The sequence below is a fragment of the Eumetopias jubatus genome, unplaced genomic scaffold, assembly GCF_037043125.1.
Source record: "Eumetopias jubatus isolate StellerSeaLion01/CBP00866 unplaced genomic scaffold, mEumJub1_p1.0 scaffold_16, whole genome shotgun sequence".
Taxonomy (NCBI): Eukaryota; Metazoa; Chordata; class Mammalia; order Carnivora; family Otariidae; genus Eumetopias; species Eumetopias jubatus.
The window spans coordinates 48,315,654-48,343,449 of NW_028274822.1; the positions used below are offsets into that span (position 1 = coordinate 48,315,654).

Consider the following 27,796-nt stretch of genomic DNA (forward strand, 5'->3'; position numbering starts at 1 on the left):
TTTCCTCCGTGGCTCCAGCTCTCCCCATGTAAGGAGCCCCCTTCCTGGCTATAAAACGGGCCACTGGAGGGCACAGTTATGCCTTCACAGGTGTGAAGGAAGTAAGGCCATCATGGATACCTCAGTTACACAGGTGATGGGCAAGCCGAGGTCATGGCTTAAATCTGCTCAGTTATTATGACCTCAAAAAAGAAAAACACAACCACCACAAAATAACCTATAACTAATATAGTCATAAGACATGCACATACTTGTACTTTATTTGCTTTTTTACCAATGTCTTTTACCCGCTGACCATCTCCCTCAGACAAAACTGAACCACACTAGACGGTGGGCTGACTCAAGTGAGGGGCCATGCTTTCCTCACTTGTTTGGCCTAGGGATAGAGCATATTTTAGCAAACAGTAGATACTCAATTAAGGCTGGCTGAATAAAATGATGAACTCCATCATCAGGCAGGGGGGTTCTCATGGACTTTTCCCAAAAAGCACCTGATTTTCACTCAGTGCTTTCCTATACACAGTTATCAGTGGGCTCTCTCTACTCAATATATGAGTTCCCAGTCTGATCAACAGAAGCTCCAACAGCATCCTCAGAAAGCTTCCCAATGTCGCACTGCAACAGGAAGTAGAGGGAGGCAGAAGACCCTCATCTAGCGGAAGGGCAGGAAGGAAGGGACAGCTGAGTGACAGTCACAGGTATAAGACATGATGTTTAAAATGGGTTTCTTCTAAGGGGGTGCCTGGTTAAGCGTGTGCCTTCGGCTCAGGTCATGATCTCGGGGTCCTGGGATCGAGCCCTGTATTGGGCTTCCTGCTCAGTGGGGAGCCTGCTTCTCCCTCTCTCTCTGCCCTTCCCCCGGACTTGTGTTCACATTCTCTGTCTCTCATTCTCTCTCAAATAAATAAATAAAATCTTTTTTTAAAAAATGGATTTCTTCTATTATTACACATTCATTTTTCCAAGTGGAATTTGAACTGCTTTTATGACTATAAAAGTAACACATCTCACCATAAAAAAATTCAAATCAGGAAACGTATAAAGTGGAAACTGAGAAATGACCTGCAAACCCAGTAGCCAGGGGAACCCTGTAAGAATCTGATGTCCTCTCAGACCCTTTCCCTAGTTCCACATCTACCTAGAAATGTAAATATATATATATTTGTCTGTAACTGAAACCGTGAAAAGAAAAAAGAGTTGACTTTATAAAAGCAAGGGGCAGTGGGAACAGCACCCTGCCTTCGGACAAAGCTGCAATCTGTCTCCCCTGTGGAGACGCTCACAGCGCCTGAGCAGGGTATGAAGAAGGAGGGGCCAACAAAGAATCCAGGGTTCTCGCCTAGAGTACCCTGTTCTCCAGCTACGGAAGGACGTCAGCAGAGGTGAGAGGTGGGGGACCAAGGGCCACCAGGAGGAGTGGGTTCCAACCTCACCTCGAGGCCTGGTCCCGATGCCTGCAGGTTCACAACATCAACCTGCAGGTGTGGGGGAGTGGTCCGAAACCTTTCTGGGGTCTCCGAGAACTCCGAGGACTATCAGGGTGCAGACCCCCTTCCCCAGGTAAAGCTGGTGCTACAGAGCTGCAGGCAAGGAGTCAGGGCTGGACACGAAGAAGTCCCACCTCAACCAAGAGACTAAGGGAGCTTCATCTCTTAAGTCTCCTTTTCTGACTTATAGAGCTCAAAGCTTCCAAGGGGCCCAAACAGGACCCAGCAAGAAAACAGGGAGGCCACTCACCTAGAAACTAGCAGGGCTGGTCTCTTTAGCAGATAGAAAATCTCTTGGTAAAATGTCCTGAGATCCTACCCTGTCTCTTATATCTCCACATCACAGACCTATTCTTTTGTTCTAAGAATAGTGTTCAGTTCATGCACAAGAGGTGTTCCTAGAAAGCAGAGCAGAAGTCTGTAATTGGTAAGCTTATTTACTATGGGAGCCTACTACTTAAAGGAACCCTCCTAAAGAGCAGAACCTCCATACATCCAAGAATCATACTGTCATTGATATACCTTTGGGAAAACGCTAGTTTTCAAATACCAGGCTCTCTGAAAGCCAAGTGCACCTCTAATATGCACCATTACTTCCTTCATTTCTCTAGCATAGCTCTGAGTTGTTGACACCACAGCATCAGAAGCTTACTCCACAGATTCAGCAACTAAGTTACGATAACTTTGTTCATGATTTGGCAAAAGTTAAAGCCAAGATTCCAGATGCTCCTTTAGCAGAAGTCAAATTAGACTGGGCTCAATGAAGAAGCAAACTGTTTTTGCACCAATACATATGTGTTCACAGATGAAGAAAGAAAAGTCAGCTGTCACCTCTTAATAGAAGCTACATACACAGTCTTAAAGCAAAATCGGCCTTAGCTTCAGCATGAAGATGTTTTTAATAGATTCAGGCTTAATTCTGCTTTGCACAGATCTAAAGCCTTGTCCAGCAGCAAAAGTGGTGATGGAACTGAAGATGGCCCTTATTGCTCACCTGGCCACGGCTGCCTGTCTGACTGTGGAGGAGACCCCAGAGGAGAGCCAAGGAATCTATCACTGCAGTGGCAGGCTAGCTGGGCCAGGTCCCCAGGCTGGGGCAATCAGCCAACACCCTACTGGACCAATCAGCCCTTGCTCTGCCTCTGAGCAAAGGACACACAGCAGGCTTGCCTGTGAAAAACCTTCCACAGCAGCTAATGCATCTAAAGCCAGCTCCATACCCGGAATACGGATGGAAACAATTCAAACACCCCAGCGGGTCGTGGAAATTTTCCTTGTAAAAAGAAGGAAAATAGAAGATTATCTTTAAGAAAAGGGGGGGGGGGTCACCTGGGTGGCTCCATCGGTGAAGTGTCTAACTCTTGATTTCGGCTTGGGTCATGATCTCAGGGTCATGAGATCGAGCCCCACATGAGATCGAGCCCCACATCAGGCTCCATGCTCAGTGCAGAGTCCGCTACATTTTTATACGCAGGTCAAGAAAGCAACTTTAAGTGTTTACAGAGAATACAAAGGCACTTGGCTTGCCTGAGTTTACTTTCATTTCAAAGTTCTCATCAGACTTGCCAAATCCTGGAAAACCAAGGTGTGAGGTCATCTCAGTATTTAGGGCTGTTCAGAGACAGACTTGTTGGCAGGATTTAGGGACTGGCCAGGTACTCCCTCCTCAGATGCCTGGGTCCACGCTGCCCACCACCACCCTGCTAACCTTACAAAACACCCTTTCCGTCATGTCATTCCCCAGGGTAAGATCCACAAAGATTTGCTGTGGAAACAAGTTCAAACTCCTCTGACAAAGGGACTAGATGGGGAGGTCAGAAGACAGCAGTGTCCCACAGCACCCCGGGTCACTGCAAAGGCCCTTGCCCAGTCTCCTGGGACACCCTCAGGGTATCAGGAAATAAAGGGGCCAGCCAGGGCTGTGGGCTGGGTGACAGTGTTGTGTTCTAAATTGACCAAACGTGCAGAAAGCAAAAACCAAAAGCGGACATAATCAGGATTCAGAAAGGTTTGGGGTTTTGTGTGGCTGAGCGATAAATGATGTTGTTCTTGTGACAAAACATGCTGTATACCAACCTGGGGATCGAGGGGAAAGAGTGAGGACCAAGCCAGGACACGGTGAGGGAGGGAAAGAGAGATGACCAATGGAAAACCACTCAAGAATAAAAGGGTTAGCTTCACCCTGGAGACAAAAGAGCTCTGTCAATCTAACATAACCAGTGCAAGAAGTATGGGGCCAAGTCATGGATGTTCTGGATGGACATCAGAATTCAAGCAATCAAATCCAGTGGTTCTCTGCAAAAGGGATTCCCTGGGCCAGGTGGGGGAGGGCGATTGGAAATCCAACACCTTGGGCTCAGAATTTAAGGCCAGGAGAGACCAGGTATGGCATGAGTGAGCTCAAAGGAGAACCAAAATTCAATTGGGAAGAGGCAAGGAGAAGGAGCAACCCGACTAGCGTGAGAGTGTCAAAAGGCAAATCTAGGGCGGATTTCTCATACACCTGTCCTACCAGAGCTGAACAGGATGGAATACCAGGTATGTACCAGGCACAGAGGAATCCTTGGAAGCAAAGTCAGGGAAGAACCTAAAAGGAGCCAGGAAACAGGCCCCCTATCAGATGGCCAGGGTTGGTTCTGGGAGGAGCTAGAATGGATGGGTGGGGCTGGGGTTGGCGCCACTTAAGTGTGAGTGCACCCTCACGCAGTGTGTCCTTCTGACACCAGAAGAACAAAAGAGGTGTGCGAACACGTGCAGGGCTCCTGTCGGGGAACAGGGGTGCAGACGCAGTAGGCTGGGGTTGTTTCCTGAGAAAGAGGCTGAATGCAACCGGTTCCCGAGCCTGGTGAAGGCCCACGAGCACCGAGTTGTATCTGATGGATGTGTGGCCTCCATTCATCTCAAGCCTCTTCAGGAAGCGTGTTTCATCCTGGACACTCTTCTCTGTCCTCAGGACGGGATGTTCTCTTAAAGACCGTACCCTGACAATGGGCTGAGCACGGGCGCTTTGCAAGAATGCCTTTGCAGGCTCAACACTTTCTAAGCCACATACACACTTTCCATTCAAAAGCAAAAAGAGGGCTCTCTACACTCAGCTGTGTGGGGTTTGCCGCACAAAGGCTGAGGTGCACCTCCTCCACGAGAAAGCCCAACTCTGGCAGGAGGGGCACCCCTCTCCCTGGCTCCCCAGTCCTGGAAAGATGAGAGCTAATTTAATTAGGACCAGCAGGGAGTCAGGAAGGCTGGTTACTTCCACATCAGTATTTAAAGGGACCTCTAGGAGGCTGCCCTTGCAGCATAATCGCTCCCCTGAGTTTCTCCCTTGGTTCCCAGCCTGACCTTTCTCTGTTCTAAAGGGCCTTCAGGAGAAATGGATTTTGACAGCTCAGAAACAGCATGCAATTATTTATAGCAAATTCAGGATTGACGGGGTTCCATCAATCTTTATTTTCTAGTTTTTCAGATTAACCTTGGCCCACGCTCAATAGCAGCTTATGGAAACAAAGACTGATGCTTCCTTGTCCATCCGGCTTCAAACCACAGCATCCTCTCTCCTAACACGGGGCCCAGGTGATCTCATTTCTTTCTGGAAGGCTTTTTAAAAATGCCTTATTTCTCCTGCCCCAAATGTTAATTCCCTTTATTGAAGCTGAATGGGGATTGGGGACTTCAGAATCACTGGCCTCATAAGGGGTTTATGGGGCAAGGAATGCCCCCAAGTGTGACCGAATCTTAGTTCAAAAGAAAACTCAGAATCTACTTTACTTGCTCTTCATCCATCCAAATCCTACCCTCTCCTCCTAAGGCACCATGCAGAGCCACCTGCTCTGCAAAGCTGTCCCTATTTCTGAATTCCTACGTTTGGTATCTTTACTGTATTAGGAAATATTCATATCTAGATACTTGTAGAATGATTGATTTTATTCTTTTTTTTTTTTAAGATTTTATTTATTTGACAGAGATAGAGCGAGAGAGGTAACACAAACAGAAGGTAGTGGGAAGGAGAAGCAGGCTTCCTGCTGAGCAGGAGCTTGATGCAGGGCTCGATCCCAGGACCCTGGGACCATGACCTGAGCTGAAGGCAGACGCTTAACAACTGAGCCACCCAGGCGCCCCGATTTTATTCTTATTTTTAAACCTTGTATCTCCAACCAGACTGCAAGTACCTTGACCAGATAACTGTCTTTCCTTCTTTGGAACTCCTTTAATAACTACATTACCTTGTCATAACAAATGTTAAATAAATCCTGAAGTATAGCACAGCATAGTCTGTGGCTACCGCTGGCCCACTCGGGGGGCGGGAGGGGGTGGGGCCAGGGATGGATCTTCACTGCTCCCGTGAGACCCTCGGGCAAGCCAACAGAAGCCAAAGCCATACTGAGAATGAGTTTCAAAACCAAAGCTGGGGCCTTGGGGGATCATCGGATCACTGATATTCAAACTTCTGAGCAGCAGGATGTTTTTTTCAAACTAATTTTATGTCAAATCCCAATATGTAAAATAGATTAGAATAATTGAAAATTTTATAAATTGGATGTATAAAAGGTACTTATAACTCAACCACTATTAGAGCAGAGAAGCTATTTTGATGTACAAACAGTATGAAACCAGGAATTATGGATGACATTTCTAGTCTAAGATCAATGTCAGCATCTAATTTGTTTCTTTTGGTCTTGGTTGTACAGTACAGAGATAATCTCAACTGACACAGACAAGTAGGTGCCTATGGCAACCATTTTTAAACATCTCAGGACCCAATTCAATTAAATAGATGTGGCAGGTGAAGCTTAGTTGCACAAAATCAACTTATTCTGGCAGCACAAATTAATTAATGCATAATTAATGCATACATAGTTACCCATGTGATAGGGTTTGCTATAGAACATTATCGGGTTTATATTTTACTGCAGTTTTTAGAACATTTACATACAACTATATATACGTAAATATCATATATTATGCATGTTAAATTTATATTTATATATTAATACACAACTATATTATATATGTACATACATACCATATGTATTAAATTATGTATGTATATATTATATACATGTACATTACACCTCAAAATGTTAAACACAGAATTACCCCACATGACTAGCAATTCCATTCCTAGATATAACCCAAGAGAAACAAAAGCATACTTCCGTAAAAATTTGCACAACAGCCAAGATGTGAAAACAACCCCAATGTCCAACAACTCACGAATGAGTGAACAAGATACAATACGATTTGTCCATAAAAAGAGTAAACTATGGACACATGCTACAAAACGGATGAACCTTGAAAACATGACACTAGGTGAAAGAAGCCAGTCACAAAAGACCCCATATTGTGGGATTCCAAATATATGAACTGCCCAGAACAGGCAAATCCCTAGAGACAGACCGTGTCCTTTAGTGGTTGTCCAAGTGCTGGGTGTGAGACGTGCGGGGAATGGGGAATGGCTGCCAATGGCCACAGGGTTTCTTTTTAGGGTGATGAAAATGTTTGAAAATTACATAGTGGTGATGGTTGTACAACTTTGTGAGTATACTAAACCCACTGCATAGTACACTTTAAATGGATGGTGGTGTGAACTGTATCTCAATCAAGCTGTTAAAATACTTACATATGATATATAAATGCTAAAATATCTATGCTATATATATATATATATATATAAATGCATATTGAGGAAAAACACATAGTGAAAAATAGATCAACTGTTTGTGGAATTGCGAAAGTTCTTGCCGAGCTCCTCAGAGCTCTAGATAACACAGTGTTGAAGACTATGGCTCTGGTTCAATTTCCCTTGACCAGAGCTATGGAGACTGAGAGGTTGCCCGACCTGCCCAGGCCAGAGGCAGATGGGAGGAGAGCAAGGCTCGGGTGCAGACTACCTTCCAGCAGAGGGGCTTCCTTTCCTTTTTCATGTGGGTCGAACTGGTCCTTTTGGGTTTGTTTCCAGCCCTCCACACCAGGCAGTGTGGGGGAAGGGAAGGTGGACCTGGGCAAACCCTGGAAAGATCCTGGAAACCCTGGAAAGACAAAACCCAACACCTGCTGAGCACCCACAAAGCCACCCTTTCTCCCTGTGGGGCAAACAGGCAACCTCCTTGATGCACACATCCAAGTGTTTGTTTGGAGCTCTGAGACTTCAATTTCCATAACTTATTTCCCTAGCCTCTAGTGGAAGCCACGCGGGCAAAGGACTCCCTTTGTATTAAAGGCTGATCCTGTTTTCTAAGAGAGAACCTGAGAGCAACTTCAGGCATCCAAGAAGCAAGACGGAAGACAATACCCCCTCTGAGGTGCTTCTGTGCTCCCGTCAGCATCTGGGGAGGTAGTTTAATTTTTTAACAGCTCTTTCGGAGCCCTTTGAAAATATATTATTAGCGCATCTGCCTCACCGTATACATAATTAGCAACCACAGTTCTAATTACCAGGCTGTTCAGGAAAGTTTCCAAAGTGAATTTGCGGCATAAGAACTGTGCCTAAAACCACATGAATATTCACTTAGATGTAATGTGGATTCAACTGTTCATTGGATTCTTTACAAAAGCCTATCCCAGAGGCCTGAATGGCCCCTTTATGCCAGGGCTTCTGTATGATACCACATGGTTATTGTGGAAAATAATATTCCTAACAACCTGGAAGGTGGGGGGGGAGGGGAGATACATGGTTTTCAACCAATGTTTTCAGAAAGCAATGGACTAAAATAAATGCGATCACCTGCCATTTTATTTCCCTAAGGATTTTTTTTTTTTAAGATTTTACTTATTTATATGAGAGGAAAGAAAGAGCACAAGTAGGGGGAGGAGCAGAGGGAGAGGGGGCAGCAGACTCCCCGCTGAGCCCAACATGGCACTCGATCCCAGGACCCTGAGATCACGACCTGAGCCAAAGCCAGGCGCTTAACCCACTGAGCCACCCAGGCGCCCTTTCCCTAAGGATGTTCAATGGTGTCACTCTTCAGCACAGGATCCTTAGACTGGGATGCCTGACTTCCCAGGGGTTCTGTGCACTTTTAAAACCAGGTGCAAAGTGTGTATGTGTGTATGTACATATGTCCACTTCCCCCTCTTTTCTAGAAAAGAGTCTATGAGATCCCAAGAAAAGATTAGAAACCACTGTTATCAAGCAGAGGATGGTGCTAACGGGGTAGCAGAGGTAACAGGCAGAGGTCCAGATTCAGCTGTCACTATTATGTGACGCTAAGTGAGACGGCATTACCCTTGTTATTACTGTCACCACAATACACACAAGTACTCAACGGTCCCGGGCATCAGGGATACAAAGAAGAGTGAAGAAACACTGACTCAGCCCCCGTTCTGGGTGACTCATGACCTTGTACGGAGACAGGGCAAACAAAGTTCTAAAATGTCAAGACTTTGGGGCGCCTGGGTGGCAGAGCTGGTTAAGGGTCCGACTCTTGATTTCAGCTCAGATCATGACCTCAGGGTTATGACATCGAGCCCCACATCAGGCTCCGTGCTGGGCATGGAGCCTGCTTAAGATTCTCTCTCTCCTTCTCCCTCTGCACCCTACCCCACGCTCACACTCCCTTTCTCAAATAAATAAAATCTTAAAAACAAACAACCTTCAAGACTTTAGTCAGATTCTCACGGGCCAGAGCTTGGGATGCAGGTGAGCTCTGAGCTATGCCTCTTTGTCACGGACACAAGGCCAACGCAGTTGTAGGGAACCAGAACTCCAGCGAAGGCCCATGTGGTGGGTGGGTGCCTGATGGGGGCCAGGCCCAGGGAGTTGGGGTTCCAGGGGGTGGCAGCCATCTGGAGAGAAACTGAGGGATGACAGTCAAAGCGACACCAGACTAGAAGTGAGAGCCCTCTTTGAAAACTGAGTAGATTTCTAAAAATCGCAAGGAAAAATAATAACACCTTGATCTGTCAAAAGTCAAATAGTAACAAAACAGAAAGACGTTGTAAAGCTCTACCAAGAAATAGAGGCATAAGTGAAGGCATGCAGGGCTGACAGGAGGATATATACCACGGGAAGGCTCAGTGCGCAGGAAACTTCCCCTTGCCACGTGGGACAAAGCTCACCAGAATGATACACCATGTGTGCATTCAGCCATTCAGCCATCACGCATTACACACCCGTGACAAGGTGCTGGGGAAGCAAGGCTGCAAAGAGCACGATGCCTGCCTCCAAGAACAATCTGGTGGGGAGACCCATTAAGACAGAATTACAAAAGTGGAGAGTGCACCAAAAGGTGTGTTCGAGGTGAGAGCAAGGAGGAGCAAACCAGGGAAGGCCTCCTGGGTGTCAGCGCTGGGAAGGACCCAGGAGATCACTAATCCAGGGGAGGAGACCTCGCACCACCCAGCTGCCCAGGTCATGTGCTGGCAAAGCCCACCAGCCTCCAATCATGGATGACACTATCTGGTCATCCCTGAAGGGAAGAGCAAACCCTCACCTTCTTTGCAGCCAACACATATGAACAAAGGTTTTAACCTTACCAACACAAAACACCCCTCCAATTTGTCCTTGCTCCCTGCTCAGTCTGAGACATTCTGTTCCTGGATTCTGACATGTGTCCTTTGAAATTGAAGCTTGTCAAGCATCAGGACAGGTGAGGCTCGCTCTGAGGCTGGTCTGTGCCTACTAAATTGGCTCTAAGATTTAATGCCTTATAATCATCAACAGCCCATTTTCCCAGGTTCATAGAAAACCCAGCAGCCTGGCTTTGGCTTCTGCTTTTAGACTAATAAAAAGCATGCGGGCATCAAGGGACCCAATGCCCATCAACATGCTGCCTGAGAAGCCTTGGGTGTGTGGTCTTGGAACCCAGAACACTGAGCATAAAGCTCAGAAGCGTCCCTGCCATCCAACCCCCCAGAGGCGCAGAGCGAAGGTGTGGGAGAAAGGGGACAGTCATCCTGTGTTCTCAGATATTCCTTCCAACAGCACTGAGGCTCTCAGGAGGAACATCACACCAGATCAAAAAGCCGGCAGGCCCTGGTTACACATTTATATTTCATTTTGTGAACATTCTGTACTAAGCACTCTGCTAAAGGCTTTTTTTTTTTTTTTTTAAACATTTGAGAGAGTGCACGGGCAGGGGGGAGCGGCAGAGGCAGAGGGAGAAGCAGAGCCCCCTGCTGAGCAAGGAGCCCGATGCGGGACTCGATCCAGGACCCTGGGATCATGACCTGAGCCGAAGGCAAATGCTTAACCGACTGAGTCACCCAGGCGACCTTCTGCTAAAGGCTTTACAGATATCTCTGTGTTTACTTCTCACAACACCCCTACAAGGTAGGTCCTACTGACTTCCATTTTACAGATGGAGAAACTGAGGTCCCAACATGGTGTATAACTTGCCCAAGGGCACAGAGCCAGAAGGTGGTAGGTAAGGAATGGGGAAATGTCTATACGACACAGTCTGAGGTGGCACTTTGCAAAGGGAGATTCATTCTTGCATCTCGCCTTTTCCAGAACTACAGCTCACAACAAGTGTCTCTTACAGAAGGAATGGGGCTGTCTTCCAGAGGGGAACTGGGAAGGACAGAGGGCTGCTCAGTGATTCCTCCCTCCTGCAGGGCTAGCTGACCCACTCAGGGCCACCGCCAAGCCTGGGAAGGAGCCACCTACTCTGAGGCCCCCTGTGGCCCCACAGGTGGCTGGCTCCAATAAGGGGAAAACCAACGGGATTTTGAAGGAGTCTCTGGAGAGCCTCTGCAGGTCACACACCACTTCAAGCCCCCTCACTACCTATGGGAGCAACACACCTGTCCCACAGTCCTTGCAAATTCTGAGGAGTTCTCCAGAAGTTTGTTTCAAAACAAGTGAAGCTCTTTCTGTCTCTGCTACCTTTGAAAGGAAGCTCTTCTAGCTTCAAACAACTTCAAAGTTTATTTTCCAGTGAGAGCTATTTTGCCAAAAAAATAAAGTTTCACCCAACTGGGGAGGGATGATGGTTTTTAAAAAATTAACTCCGGGGACGCCTGGGTGGCTCAGCTGGTTAAGCGTCTGCCTTCGGCTCAGGTCATGATCCCAGGATCCTGGGACTGAGCCCCGCATCGGGCTCCCTGCTCAGCGGGGAGCCTGCTTCTCCCTCTCCCACTCTCCCTGCTTGTGCTCTCTCTCTCTGACAAATAAATAAAATCTTTAAAAAAGTTTTTTTTAAATAATAAAAAATTAACTTTGGAGCACACAGCAGTTTGTTTGTTCATTGGAGATCTTTCCTTTGCTTGGTGACTGCAGCTATTCATGGGGCAGCAGGAGCAGAGCGGCGGTTGGACAAGCGGTCTAAGACTTCGGCATGGGGTAAAAGAAAATGGCCCCAGGGGCGCCCGGGTGGCTCAGTCGGTTGAGCATCCAACTCTTGGTTTCAGCTCAGATCATGATCTCAGGGTCAGGGGATCGAGCCCCGAGTCAGGCTCCTCGCTCAGGGCAGAGTCCACTTGTCCCTCTCCTTGCCTCCTCCCACGTCTCTCTTTCATAAATAAAATCTTTAAAAAAGAAAAGAAAAGAAGAGAAAATGGCCCGAGCCATGCAGACTGCCTACAGATCCACAGCTGGGAAAGCACCCTGCAAAGAGCTGACCACCAAAGCCCCTGGGAAAAGCACCCCCTCTACTAGTGGGGAAAAATCCCCACGGCCACAGGTCTGGGACCGTTGCACTTCAGGAGGTCCATGGTTACCAGAAATCCACCAAGCCTGAGCATCTGATCCAGAAGCTGCCTTTCCAGAGGTTGGTGAGGGAGATTACTCAGGATTTCAAAACCCATCTGAAGTTTCGGGGTGCCGCCATTGCCTCGCTTCTGGAGGCCAGTGAAGTGCGGCTGGTGGGCTTCTTTGAAGATCCTAATCTAGGTTCCATCCAGGCTGAGCATCACCATCGTACCCAAAGACATCTAGTTGGCTCACTGGATACGGGAGGGGGAAGCTTAAGTGAAGGCAGTTTTTATGGTGTTTTGTAGTATTCTGTAAAATATTTTCGTTTAATTTGTAACTTTTTTTTTGGTAAGAAACTGTTTATAATATGTTGCATTTGTACTTGAATCACTCCGTCTTTCCCTCCGGCTCAGGACGACTGTGAAAAGTGACTCTTCACAGGCCTCGGTGATGTGAGTACTATTGCTCAGGAGGAGCCAAGTTGCTAAGATGCAGAAGGGACGGGTCTCATGATGCATGTTTCTGTATGTGAATGACTTGTTGGGTAGCTATTAAAGTACTAGAACTGATAAATGTGTACAGGGTCCTTTTGCAATAAAACTGGTTATGACTTGATTCAAGGGTTTAACCATTGGGGCTGTTAAGTCTGACCATACATCACTGTGCTAGAATGTGGGCTTTTTCAAGGGTGAAGATAACAAGTCTTAACCACAGTGTAGCTTACAGTTAGAGTTTCCTTAAAAAAAAAAAAAAAAAAAGTAAACATGGTAGTGATAGAATACACTATGTGCATTTATAATAGTTATTTTTATATATTGTAGTGTCAACATTTTTATTTTTTTTAAAGATTTTATTTATTTATTTGAGAGAAAGAGAATGAGAGATAGCACGAGAGGGGGGAGGGCCAGAGGGAGAAGCAGACTCCCCACTGAGCAGGGAGCCCGATGTGGGACTCGATCCCAGGACTCCAGGATCATGACCTGAGCCGAAGGCAGTCGCCCAACCAACTGAGCCACCCAGGCGCCCTAGTGTCAACATTTTTAAATTAAATGTTTTACGTTAAAAAAAAATTAACTTTGGGGCGCCTGGGTGGCTCAGTCGTTAAGCGTCTGCCTTCAGCTAGGGTCATGATCCCGGGGTCCTGGGATCGAGCCCCACATCGGGCTCCCTGCTCGGCAGAGAGCCTGCTTCTCCCTCTCCCACTCCCCCTGCTTGTCTTCCCTCTCTCAGTCTCTCTCTGTCAAATAAAAAATAAATAAATAAAATAATAATAAAAATTTAAAAACTAAAAAAAAATTAACTTTGGAACCTTGGATTGGGCCACACGGCAAGCTTTGCTCTTGGAACTCTAAGGCTCCATTAACAGAACTGTGTTTTCCTCACAGACTAGGCAGGTTCTTTGTAAAAGGTCTGACATGACAGGCTTAATGTATTTAACCATAGGACCAGGTCTTTAGGTGACTGGGGCCCAGTGGAGACCCTGCATCATGGGGACCTGTGGGGGGATCCCTCCAGCACAGATGGGCATGTGCAAACATCTGACTGCTCTTCTGCCCCATGGACGGCCGTGCCCTCGTCCTCATCACGGGAGGCAGTGGGGGCGGGGGGGAGCTCCTCCTGAGGAAAGAAGCGGAGGGGCCAGGGACTCCTCTTGCAGGCTCAATAGTCAGCCCTGGCCTGGAGCTCTATGCCTTGCTTGCTTTTCTTCTTTTTTTTAAAGATTTTTATTTATTCATTTGAGACACAGAGATACAGAGAGAGAGAGAGAGAGAGAGAGAGCGCGAGCATGAACAGGGAGAGAGGGAGAAGCAGGCTCCCCACTGAGCAGGGGCCCGAAAGATGTATTTTTTTGTATTTGAGAGAGAGCATGCAAGCGAGTGGGGGGAGGGGCAGAGGGAGCGAGAGTCTCAAGCAGACTCTGTGCTAAGCTGAGCATGGAGCCCGACATGGGGCTCGATCCCATGACCCTGAGATCATGACCTGAGCCGAAACCAAGAGTTGGCCGCCCAACCGACTGCGCCACCCAGGTGCCCCTATGCTTTGCTTTTTTCTGCCATTAAATTTTTTTTTATTGTGATAAAACATGCATAACATAAAATTGCCATTTTAACCATTTTTAAGTGCACAATTTAGTGGCATTAAGTATATTCAAATTGTTGCACCACCATTAGCACCATCCATCTCTAGAAATTTTTCATCCCACACTGAAACACAATCCTCTTATTAAATACTAACTTCCTAGTTTTCCTCCCCACAGGCAACCACCATCCTATTTTCTCTCTGTGATTTTGATTACTTTAGGTACTTCACGTAACTGGAATCATTCAACACTTGTACTTTTGTGTCTGGCCTATTTCACTTAGCACAATGTCCTCAAAGTCCATCCACATTGTGCATGCGTCAGAATTCCCTTCCTTTTAAAGACTGAATAGTCATATACATCGCTACTGGGCTGAGACATTCATCCGCTGATGGATATGTGGGCTGCTTCGGCTGTTGTGAATAATGCTGCCGTGAGCGTGAGCGCAAGTGGGCAAATACCTGTTTGAGTTCCAAGCCTGTTTTGTTTTGTTTTTTTTTACTTTTAAAAGGCAAACTGGTATCAGTTCCATCAGATACCTCAGGAGTTGCCCCTGGGTGACCCTGAGGGGCCTCAGGTGTGAAAGGGCAGAGGGAGTCCCAGGAGCTGCCACCATCTGAATTGCCCACACAGCCACGGGTGTCACCCAGAGAGTTGCCAGCTCAGCTCAGCTCTACGGTGTTTAGGGGAAACGGCCCGTTGCTTCTAAGTGTGAGAACTGACGGAAGGGTACAAGCCCTTGCAGGCTCAGGTATCCTTCCACGCCCCCCAGACACACCCTCCCCTCCAAGGAGGCAAAGCTGCCTGCTAAGCTCCCCCAGGGCATACCTTGGGCTACAGGGGTTCTGGTTTGGAATGGCCCCTTCCCTCCTCCCTCTTGCCCCTCTCTGCAGAGCCTCTCCTTGCTCCCATGGCATCCTGAGCAGTGCTCCGTCATTGCAGCCCTGCACGGTCTGGTGGATGTTCTTGTCTGGCTCTCCTAAGTGATTCACAGGTTCCTAAGTCCAGGACTAATACACCTTAGGTGCACAATAACTACCTGTTAAATGACTGAACAAACCAAAATAATCAGCACCTCAAAACCCCCCAAAACAATTAGCACCAAATTAACACTATCCAAATTACGACCAACAGAATCTAACCAATATGATTTCCATACGGATGGCACCTTGCTAGCCTTTTAAGGGCTAGTATTTTGAAAGAGCCAATAAAAGCACAAAAAGGGAGGCATCTGGTAAATAAAACAGACCCTGAATCTCCAAACAGCTTTTGAAAAAATTGGCCTGCTGCTGGCCTGAGGATTCGCAGTGAGGGTGTTGGGGGGCCAGTCCCAGGTGCACACAGGTTTCCAGCCATGTGAGAGGAAACATCCCCGAGTCTCCCAAACAAGTCTGGAAAGTTTTCATTTTTTTTTTTAAGTAAAAAAAAAAAAAAAAAAGACATGGAATTGAAATTACCATTAAGCAAACATAAAATATTAAAAGCATACTCCCAGGAGATTAGGGAAAATAATTTCCGCTGATAGTGATCTCGAGATTAGTTTTATGGACTGACTCGAGCCACCAGGCAGTGAATGAGCGCTCTGGTTTCTATTTCCAGCTTCCCCCGTCCTGGTTAAGTCGTTTGGAGCTAACTTCTCCTTTTTTTTTTTCTACCGTAAAATGAGGGGAATGCCACACTTCCTCCTCCATTAAGATCTTCAGCAGAGAACTCATGCTCAACACAGAACCCGCGGACACCTGACTCTGGAGGAGGCACCAGGGAGAGAACCCACTCCGTTTCTGAGAACGGAGTGCTATGCAGGCAGCAAGAGTCCCATGCAGGGTATGGTTTCGTGACAAGGGAGAGTGTTCACAATGTCTTACTCAGTGATAAAAGGAAACTTACAGAACGGTATGTGCAGTTTGGGCTCTAGTATTCAAAAAGATAGAATATATTTTGTGTGTGTGTGTGTGTGTGTGTGTGTGTGTGTGTATATGTATATATATATACATACATATATATATATATATATATATATAGTAACAGATAATAATTGGTCCATGTGTGCACGTGTCCTACATCAAAACATTACCTGGTCATCTCCAGGTGGTGGGTTTACGGGTAGTTTGAATTTCTGCTTCTTCTAAATGTCTCACACAGGTATTCCTTTTTCTTGCCAGAAAAAACAAAACAAAACAAAACAAAAACAAATGTAGTTTGGGAAATGAGGTATCCATGTTATTTAGAAAGATATAAATATGTACTGTTATGGTATTCTGGGTAGGATTAAAGTATCAATTGGAGCCATTACTGAAAAAAATAGGGAGAACGGGCAAGAAATAAAAGGTTGATAAGACAGCCCATTAGGATTAATTTCTGAGCCAGTTGCTTGCACACACATGAAAAAAAATCCCTAGAATTGCTTCTTTCCAGTAGACAGGCAATCAGTCACTTCCCTTGAAATGTGAACTTTCAGGCACCAAGTCTGATGAGGAATCATTGCATTCAAACTAAGCTTCCCCTTCCCTTTGTAAATCACCCCTTATGAGAGATTGCTTCTAGATGGGTGGGGGAAAAACAGAACAAAATCTTGAGTGTGATTTATACACATTCATAGCAGTATTCACAAAAGCCAAAAAGTAGAAACAATGGGAATGTCCGTCAACGTATGAATGGATAAGCAAAATGTGGAAAATATACACAATGGAATATAATTCAGCCTTAAAAAGGAAGGAGATTCTAACATATGCACAACATGGATGGCCTTTATGCTGAATGAAATAAGCCAGTTATAGGGCGCCTGGGTGGTTCAGTCGTTAAGCGTCTTGCCTTCAGCTCAGGTCATGGTCCCAGGGTCCTGGGATCGAGTCCCACATCGGGCTCCCTGCTCCACGGGAAGTCTGCTTCTCCCTCTCCCACTCCCCCCTGCTTGTTTTCCCTCTCTCACTGTGTCTCTCTCTGTCAAATAAATAAATAAATAAAATCTTTAAAAAAAGAAAGAAGCCAGTTATAAAAGGCAAATACTAGGGGGGCCTGGGTGGCTCAGTCAGGTAAGCAACCAACTCTTGATTTCGGCTCAGGTCATGATCTCAGGGTCATGAGGTCAAGCCCCGCTTGAGAGTCTCTCTTTCCCTCTCCCTCTACCCCCTCTACCCGCTCTTACTCTCTAGCTTAAGAAGAAAAAAAAAAAAGGCAAATACTGTATGATTCCACTTATATGGGACACCCAGAACAGGCAAATTCAGAGATAGCAGAATTGCGGTTTTCCAGGGCCGGGGAGAGGGGGCGATGGGGAGTTATTATTTAATGGGTACAGAGTTAAGAGTCTCCCAAGATGAAAAGAGTTTTGGTGATTAACCACAAAACAATGTGAATGTACTTAATATCACTGACCTGTATGCTTACAAATGGCTAAGACGGTAAATTCGATGTTATATAAAGCTTAGGCATGTGGGTTTACACTCCCTGTTCAGTTCGGTTTACGGATGCAAGGAGCAATTTCTGATACACAGAAACCCAACTTTTCCCAACATGACCCCTGTCTCCCAGCAGAGGCTGGTCTGTAGTTAAACCTAACACGGGAAAAGAATCTCATTCCCGCTTCTGCAACTGGACACTCAGGGAGAGATGCTTAAAAAAAAAATACACCGGAAAACACACAGCCCACACATGGCCCATGCACTGGCCCGCGCTGCTGGCTGATGTGGGGGCCCGGGAGGTCAGGCGGCACATTCGCCCCAGGCCATCGTGATGATGACACTGGACTGTGTCGACCTGGGGAGTGGGGGGCCTGGCCAACAACAACACAGTCATGGGCTAAAGGGAGACAGCCTTACCCTAGCTTGCAAGGTGAAATTAGGCGTTCATATCCGAAATCATCTTCATATTCAAACAGAGCTGAAAGAGCCATTAGTTGCTTCCAGAGAGAGTGGTGCTCCAGGCGACAGAAAGTTTCTGAAACAATTCCACTTCCTTGTAACGCTGGTTTGTCCAAAGCAGTGCAATGAAAGACCCCGCAGGTGGCCGCAGAGCTCCGAGGACAGCACGGCATTCCAGAGAAGAACCCAGACTCGGTAACCTGGCCATCTGGGCTCAAACGCCAGCTCTGTAACTTCTCAGCCCTGGGATCTTAGATGAGCTAATCACTCTGACCTCTCTCTACACCTCCTCCCTGGGGAGTCCACCGTCTCCCTTCGCCCTGAACACCTGCTGATGATGCCAAAATCTGTTTCCCCAACCTGCCTCCCTTTGGAGCCCCAGGCCCCTGTGGGCCCCTCTGCCTTCCTTAAACCTCCACGTGGCATTCTCACGGCAGCTCGGACTTCATGCACCAAACTCAACTTCTTCTTCCTCTCCCATTAAACCAGTCCCCCTTGAGCTGCCCCCCCTCAGTTTCTGGTACCAAGAAGCCAAGTCACAAACCCAGGACTCATCTTTGACTCCCCTCCCCAACACATCCACATTCAGCAGCAATAAGTACTGCCTCGTTTATTTCTGAAATAAACCTTGAACCCTGGTTCCCCAGCCTGATCATGGCTCATCTCCCCATCTCCTGGGTAGCCAATGTGAAGTAACTGGACCTGGCGGCTCTGGGCTTCAAACCCATTGAGTGTCTCCCACGGCACTAAGAAGAAACGACAAACCCGTTCAGGAAACCCGTAAGGCACAAGAAGCCTAGCCCATCTCTCCCCCTGACGCTATAATTCTCAGCCACACTGACCTTCTTGCATTTCTTCCCCCAAATGGGATCTTCCTAGCCACATGGCCTTGGAACATGTCATTGTTCCCTCTGCTGTCCTTAACTCTTTCCCATCCACTCCTCCCGTACTGGTAGCTTCTCTTCCAGCTGTTGAAGATACCTCCTTCAAGAAGCCTTCCTTGACTCTACCCAGTGGAAGCTGTTCTCCCTCCTCCATTAATCTCTCGCACAGCCCACGTTCTCTTCTTCCAGGGCACTTATCACATCTTATACCCATATTTGTACTTACTTACTTACTTCTCTTAATTGTCTGCATCCTGTCCAGAGCTCTTAAGTTCCCTGAGGGTGAGAACCAATGACATTTTGTTCAATCCCTTATGCCCAGCCCCCAGCAAATATGCTTACGCAATAGACATTCCTGAAAAAATGAGCCTAAGGAAAACAAATGTCAGGTACATGCCTCCCTTATGCGGCCTAAGTATCTGGAAGGACAGCAGGACATTAAGCAGCTGGCTATCTAAGCTAACAATATCTTGCTTTTAAAAGAACGTTAACCCACCCAGCAATCGTTAGAAGTGATTATCTAGATGATACAAATTTGCTTGCAAACGATTTATCACAATTTTTTTTAGAGTCTTCCTGATACTTTACAAATGTGGTTGTTTTTTCACCTTAAATGAAAAAGAAAAAAGCAATTCACAAACACGTAAAGCATGATACCACTTAAAAAGTGAGTGCACACGTATGCAGGCACCAGCCCGTGCACAAGTCCTCAAACTGTGAGAGCAGAGTCTGTGTCCGTGGCCTGTGCCTGCTCTAGTCCCTGTCACAGAGCTCAGACCCGACAAACAGGGCATGGACAGTGGAAGACAAATGGAACCCCATCCTAGGAGTCACACCAAAGTGTTAGCAGTAACGGGATGACAGGTGATTGGATTCATGTTCTGTCGCTCATTTTGAACGCTTCAATGATTTAGATCTAGCTTTTCTGACACATAGATTCCCAAAAAGCATCAGTGAAGTGTTTTATCAGAAAGTGCAGAGGCGAAACGTAACGGATAAAGTGAGAGTTGGTTTTGGGTTGTTTTTCTCCCATTTTTCAAAGCAAAATTTTTATCACAGTCCACAGGCCAGTTGGCGTTTAGCAGGGCCTGCACCGGGATGGCTGGCTGGCCAGCTCAGATAGTGGAACAAGCAACTCTTGATCTCAGGGTTGGGCGTTCCAGCAGGTGTAGAGATTACTTAAAAATAAAATCTTTAAAAATATAAAAAGAAGAAGAAGAAGGGGCTTTCACCGACAAGGGAGTCTCAGGATGAAGACCTGACAGAACACAGGGCCCCTGCAAAGCATGTTTGGGGACCATCTGGGGAAATGCCTGGGAGCACATCCCCCCAACCCTGGGCCCTCTGCTGACTGCAGACAAGAGATGGGCGGAAGTCCCTCTAGGAAGGGCCGACTGGACAGACCGGCTGCCACCGCAGCACTCAGGACAGCAAACAGCAGGGTGGCGTCCCCTACACGGTGCACCGTGTGCCTGGCCCCACGCCCGGGGCAGAGGGCTTGCAAAAGAAAACTGGAAGATGACTTTGCCTGTGTCTTTTCCCATGTCTCATTCAAGACTCTAGTAATCCATCACCAAAACCCCTATTTAAAAATCAACGCATCTTGAGGGGAAGAATGAAGGGGGGGAAATCGGAATGGGAGACGAACCATGACAGACGATGAATCCTGAGAAACAAACGGAGGGTTCTAGAGGGCAGGGGAGTAGGGGGATGGGTTGGCCTGGTGAGGGGTATTAAAGAGGGCACGTATTGAATGGAGCACTGGGTGTTATATACGCAAACAAGGAATCATGGAACACTGCATCAAAAAAACTAATGATGTGGGGCGCCTGGGTGGCTCAGTCGTTAAGCGTCTGCCTTCGGCTCAGGTCATGATCCCAGGGTCCCGGGATCAGGTCCCACATCGGGCTCCCTGCTCAGCGGGGAAGCCTGCTTCTCCCTCTCCCACTCCGCCTGCTTGTGTTCCCTCTCTCCCTGTGTCTCTCTCTGTCAAATAAATAAATAAAATCTTTAAAAAATAAAAAAACTAATGATGTAACGTATGGCGATTAACAACATAATAAAAAAAATCAACACATCTTTTTGGATTGGGAGAATTGCTCGGGAGATCTTCTCTTATTTAGGCAATTTCAAGGGAGCCACTGATTAAGAATTACCTTACAATTCTCCAGAGACATGAAAGAGTCCTACCTGCCATGTGAGAATATTTTTAACTTGGCAATGAGTTAAAAAAAAAAAAAGTTAAACCTTTGTCATTTTCTCTATCTAGATCTTTCGACGAAATGAAAAAAATTCAAATTCTGTGGAGAAAAATATAAAGAACCTCTGTAACACAGTAGACTAATTTTAATCTCGCTAGGAGTAACAACCTTTTGTCTGTGCATGTGTTTTAATTATTTATTTTTGAATTTAAACAGATGTCTTTTATAAACTCACACAGCCAGGATCATCTGACTGGAATCTATTTAGCAGTGTTATCTCACACCGTCGCCTCCAGGCTGAGTAAACACAGACTCTGAAGAAAGAATCACTTGTTCACTGATAAAAAAGTGTGTACAGTAGAAGAAACTATTCTAGGGTAAAAGGTCTACTTAAAATGTGTCACAAAACACTTGCTTATAGGAAAGGTGCCCTATTCTCTTAATAGGAGTTTTCAAACAAGAGAACTCTATATTATAGTATGAGCTCGTATCATGAATGCAAGCAGGTGAGGCAAAGCAAAGTTTACTATCAGATAGGACGAATAGGACTTCAGGTCTGCAATTTTTTGTAAGCAAATAACAGAAAGCACCCCCCCTCCAACCCAGGGCTGCAAAGTTCCAAACCCTGTTTCCAGAGAGCAAAGAGGAATCACCTGCATTGCTCTCACAGTCCAGGGTCCTATGTCCTTGCTCCTAACGGAAGCATGTCCCAGAAAAGATGAATTTTGTTAAACCTGAGTCCGTGGGGGGGGGGGGGGGCGTGCAGGGGAGCTGGGGGAAGGGGAGAAATGCAGAAAGTAACTTGACTGTCCCAAACTGGGGCTTCCAGAGAAAAGAGAAAGAACCGATTTTTTTCCAAATGACTACCACATCGTAATTGTACAGATGTGGAAATAAGATTCCATCCTTTGCAATTATCTTTCTGCCAGTGACACAAAAGGTATTACCAAGGAAATGGGTTGGCGGCCTGACGTCTGTTTAGAAAGGTATGGGTCTCATGTGTCCAGGGATGGCTTCCGTGTGGGGACCCTCCACACAATGTGGTACCCCCATCCGTGTGGGGCACACAACTGCCTCTTACTAACATCTCTACCAGATGCTGAGCAGCGGAAGGAAGGAGAGAAAAACCCTGGCAGTTTTAAATACACTTTAGTAGCCATAAAAATGGGAGATTTTAGGGTGACATGGAACCGTGCTCTTTATATGCCTTAAGCATGCTCAGCCTTGTGACATCTCATTCTTGTCTTCTCTTACTTGAATGTTCACAGGCAGGGAAGATTAAACCCAGCAGGTTGCCTGGCACCCAGCAGGTGCCCACTAATATTTGCTCATCTGATTAGCTGTCCACTCACCAAAAATGACACAGATGTGACAAAAGTCTGTTTAATTTGCAGACAAACTGGATAAATAAAGCTCTAAAACAGATTTTCCAGGTCTGAACTATGTCACCCAAATGGATCAAAAGGACTGGAAAATTGCAAAATCTCCTCTTGGCTCTGGGCCATGCAATTACAACCATATGTTACCATTTGCCTGATTTTTAGAGTCATCGTTGACTGACTCGACATGAATTTCCTGAGTACCTATCCTGCTAACCAATAATCATGGCTAACACACAGAGGGTTACCGTGTGCCGGGCATAGACCTAAGCACTAACTATGAATTAATTCACATAATTTTCACATTAACCCCACACAGTGTTAATACTATCTTTATTTTACAAATGAGGAAACCAAGAGTCAGGAAGGTTTTTCTTGACTTATGAAGTGCCCCAAGTCACACAGGTATTAAGTAGCAAAGCCAGGATCCAAACGGAGTCTGGCCTCAGAATTTATGCTCTTAGTCACAATGCTATGCCACCTTTATCTAATGAGATCATAGAGAAATTATTAGGAAGGTAACTTTTTAAACAGTATTAAAATAGGATGTCAGCAGGGGCGCCTGGGTGGCTCAGTCGTTAAGCATCTGCCTTCGGCTCAGGTCATGATCCCAGGGTCCTGGGATCCAGCCCCGCATCGGGCTCCCTGCTCGGCGGGAAGCCTGCTTCTCCCTCTCCCACTCCCCCTGCCTGTGTTCCCTCTCTCTCGCTGTGTCTCTCTGTCAAATAAATAAATAAAATCTTTAAAAAAACACACACAAGACGATGTCCACATTCCAACTCTACTGTGTGAAGCACTTGTCCTATCTCTCACCTACGCCTGTCTGCCCAGCATGGTGCGAAGAAAACGGCATTCAGAGCCAGAAACTCAGATTCGGTTGGGATGCGGGGCCTCAGAGTCACATCAGCTCTCGGGTTCTAGGTTTCCTTTGTCAAAAAAACAAAGCCAGACCTTCCCCTATCAAGGATGTTATCAGGAATAAATATAAGAACAGGTGGGGCAGGCCTTTGTAAAACAGAAAACACCCCCCTTCCAAGACTCTTGAAAAGCCTCCAGGACACAGCACGCACTCAATAAATACCTGCAAAAAGGACGGTCGATTCTCCTTCTTTGCAGATTCCATAGCTGTGAATTCACTTACTTGCTAAAATCTATTTGTAACCCCCCAAATAAATACTTATCAGGCTTTTGCAGTCATTCATGGCCATGTGCACAGGCAGGGCAGGGAAAATTTTACAGCTGAGGTGACAAGGTGAGGCTCTGCCTTCCTGTCTCCGTTCTCATACCGTAAACAAGTGTCCCTTTCGATGCACTTTCAGCCCCACATTTTTTGCATTTTTGTTGGTGATTCTGCTGTTGAAAATGCCCCCCCTCTTCCCCGGCAAAGAACTGAAGTGCTATTTAGTGTTAAGTGCAAGACGGCTGCAAGATGCCCAAGGGAGAAACACGTGTATGAGAGAAGCTTCGTTCAGGTGTGAGTGACTGTGGGCTGTGAGTTCAGTGTTAATGAGTTAAGTATCTAGTAAGGTATCTTCACCCAGAAACACACAGAAAACAAGGTTATATATTGACTGACTGATGAAAATGTGAGCAGGGCTCATAGGAGCCCACCCCTGTCCCTCCCCTCGAGCGACGGGGCAGTGCTCCGGGTCTGCAGCTAACTCGGTGTTCACGGAGACTTGACGACTTCATGAAACAGGACTATTGCGTGACTCTTGAACAACATAGGTTTGAACTTTGGGGGGGGTCTATTTATTTCTGGATTTTTTTTTTTTTTTTACAGTACCGTGCTGAGAACTTATTTTCCACAAGTCTACGGCTTGTCCCCTGTAGGAAATACCAAGGCCCATGTGGAGGCCACGGAGTGACCTCACTCCACTCCATTCCTGCAATCCTCCAACTACCCGGATCTGATATTCCTCTTTTCCAGACTCAGCCTCAGAGAGTGATTCTCACCAGAGTCGGACAGCATCCAAGGTGTGGAGCCAGACTTCAGACTCAGCCAGCCCAGTCATCCCAGCAACTCTCCAACAACTCAAAATGGGAAAATCAGCCTCTATTCTTACACAGCAGCACCTTTTAGAAAGCACTCGGGGAACATGGCAGAGGTGTCAGGCCATGCAGAATTCATTTTTATGAGTCATTCAAATGCCAGCAAGAAAAACAGCCTGGAGGATAAGGGAACACTGTTGAGTCCAAACCGAAGACCCAAAACTAAAAGCTATTTTTTTTTTTTAAACCATAGGGGAAAACGTACAAGCCACCCCATGAGCCTGGGGTCCTGCCACATGGAGACCACACAAGGCCAGCTACCCCAGATAGAAGTGCTCTTGTGCTTCTCCTCCGACCTGAGCTTGAAGGGAATGGAAATGCAACTCCTAGCTCTGGACCCAGTTACACAAGGCTGAGCTAGCTCCCAGCACAAGTGGGAGATGCCAATGTTAATAAAATGTCACCTCAATTACTTTTGCCAGGGTTATAAAAAGAAACTGGAGACTTCCTCCCTTGGGCATCTTCTGTTAATTGCCATTTATAAAAGTTCTGTTTGCTAGGCCTGGAATATGCATTATTTTTCCTTTGAAGACAAAAAAAGAAACTTCTAAAATATCAATCAGCATTCCAAATGGCAAAGTGATTTGTTTTCCAACTCACACTCTAGGATCAGCTCAGGAGTCTGTCTGAAATGCAGGCATCTGGTAACAATTTGTGACAATATAAAATCAAAGCTGAACTCCCGTGTAAATATTTTTTTTTTTAGCCCAGATTTCACCAGCCTGCACGTATCTTATCCATTTCCTTATATTCCAGTCTTGACTTTTATTTTCCTGGCTCCAAAAGAACTAGAGTCATACATAACGAATGTCACACCTCTTAATAAGCTCTACAGGCTAAATCCTTTCCAGCTCGGGGAAATGCAGCTTGCAGGGAGGGTATAACCAGATTGGGCAACCAGATTGAAATATATCATTCCTATCTCTTCCAGTCGGCCTGGCCTCAATTATTCACTTGCCTTTGGAGCAAACAGGGCCGAACAGAAAAGTCTGCTGTAGTTACTCTATCTCCACATAGCTGCTCCCCACTGACACATCCAGAGTCAAACATGCGCTGAATCGGTAAATGACATCAACATCAGGGTATATTCTTAGACAGTAAAAGTGTCAAACAGTACGAGTGTCAAGAAACACCCGGATTCTCAGAACATATCTTGCTCAGGAAGGGTCACAAAACTTGTTGGGTTAAAACGATGCACGTATCAAAGGCAATAAAGCACCGTAGCAGAAGTACGGTCTCACTGGGGAGACAGGATCCCTGCTCTGCTGAGCTCTACGTGACTTGGCGGGAAAAGTAAGTTCCCTACTTTACAGGGTGAGGTCTGCCCCTCCAAGATATGCAGAGCACCAGCACAGTATAAGGGGATGTAATAATCGCATCAGATATTTACCAAGAACTAACTATGTGCCAGGCACTGTGCTAAGAGCTCTACAGAAATCACTGGACTTAATCTTGGCAGTCATACCGTGAGATGTCTGATTATTACGGGCTGTTTCCATCCTCTTTATAGATGAGAGTGGACTTCCATGGGGATTACAGAATCTGCCCAAGGTCACACCCAGGAAATGGCAGATCTGGGATGTGAAGCGATTTCCATATGCCTCCAGAGCTCAGAATGTCAATGTTCTGTAAACATGTCGTTATGATGAAAAACCACCAATAAAACAAGAAAGAGATACAACTGTGCTGAAATATTAACACGGCATCGTGGCCTTACTCTGAGTCACAGGGCAAGTACGAAGTCACCCCGACCCTGAGTCCCTGTTTAGCTAGTGCAGCCGACCAATCTTGCAGATGGGCAAATGGTGGCTCCTTTTCCCCTGGAGAACGTAGCTTCACCCTCCATGTTCCAGATCACTGGGACCTCAGCACCTGGTAAAGAGCTGCAAATATGCGCAAGCTGAACTAGGAATTATTTGCAAAATCTTAGGATCTCACTCAAGGATATTTTTTTCTTTAATAAAAAGAGATGACAGGTCTTTATCTGAAATTAAGTGAACAAAATCTGACTTAGGGTATTTTTTTAATTGATATGCAAAACATTTACCTTAAAAGGTTAATTATTAGAATTTTTAGGCCAAAGAACTTGGGAATGAGCATAAAACTTGAGATCATCTCTAAGCAGAAATATCCTTCTCCACGTCGGAAGAAAAAGGAAAATGTATGCATCTTCACTCAAAAAGTTCCTTCTGACCCTACAGATAGGCCACCTCAAACTATCGGGGAATTTTGTAAAAGCATAAGCTGGGGGGTGGTGCGGAGAGAGTGAGAAGAAAGAGAGTCACCTCCGGGTCTACAATTTTTCTTTTTTTAAAGATTTATTTATTGAGAGACAGCGAGAGAGAGCACGAGCAGGGGGAAGGGTAGAGGCAGAGGGAGAAGCAGACTCCCCGCTGAGCAGGGAGCCCGACACGGGAGGCTCGATCCCAGGACCCTGGGATCATGATCTGAGCCAAAGGCAGATGCTCAACTGACTGAGCCGCCCAGGCATCCCTACAATTTTTTTCAACCTCACACATTGGATCGTGCCCCTGCCCTCCTCCCTATCCCAGGGACAGCACTGCCCTCCCATCAGTCCTCACACTAGAAACCTGGGCTTTTCCCTGGATGCCCCCAGCTCGCTCACCCTCCACAGCCGATTCATCTCCAAGTCCTCAACCCCTGTGGAACCCCTGCCCACGCCTCCCCACCGCCCTCATGTGAGTGGCGGCCACTTCCTTTCCTCCCCGGCCCCCAGCAGCAGACCTCTGCCTCCCACCTGCGGCTCCCCTCATCTCCTCTTCTTCCACATTGCGGCGGCACATTATTTCCAAACCGGAATTTTGGAAATGATTCCCCCCAGATGGAAACCCTCTGATGGCTTCTGGAGCACTCTCCCGGTGACAGTCAACATCCCCAGCGTGGCCCTGAGTTCACTCACTCTCCTCACTCTCCGTGCCCCGGACGCCACCCTTCGTCTGCTTCCTCCAGGACTCCCGGGCTGGTCCTGTGGTCTGCTTCAGTGCTCCGCACCCCGCTAACTGCTCACCCTTCAGACCTTAGTTCGGCGGGCACCCCCAGGAGCCAGCCTTCCCCCCCACAGCTGGGTCCGACCCACTGTGGCACTTATGCCAGGCTGCAACAGGATCAAGGAACTCCAGACTGCAACACGCACCACAGCAGCGGTCTTACACTTGATGGGGGGTTATCCAGGTCTCTCGCCAACTGGAGGTAAGCTCCATGA

General features: G+C 46.6%; 1 protein-coding gene across 1 annotated transcript in view; it reads right to left on the bottom strand.

Moving 5' to 3' along the window:
* The window catches only part of CABLES1 (Cdk5 and Abl enzyme substrate 1), a 110,784-nt gene that overhangs the window by 68,064 nt on the left and 14,924 nt on the right, over nucleotides 1-27,796 (bottom strand). The window lies entirely within an intron of this gene.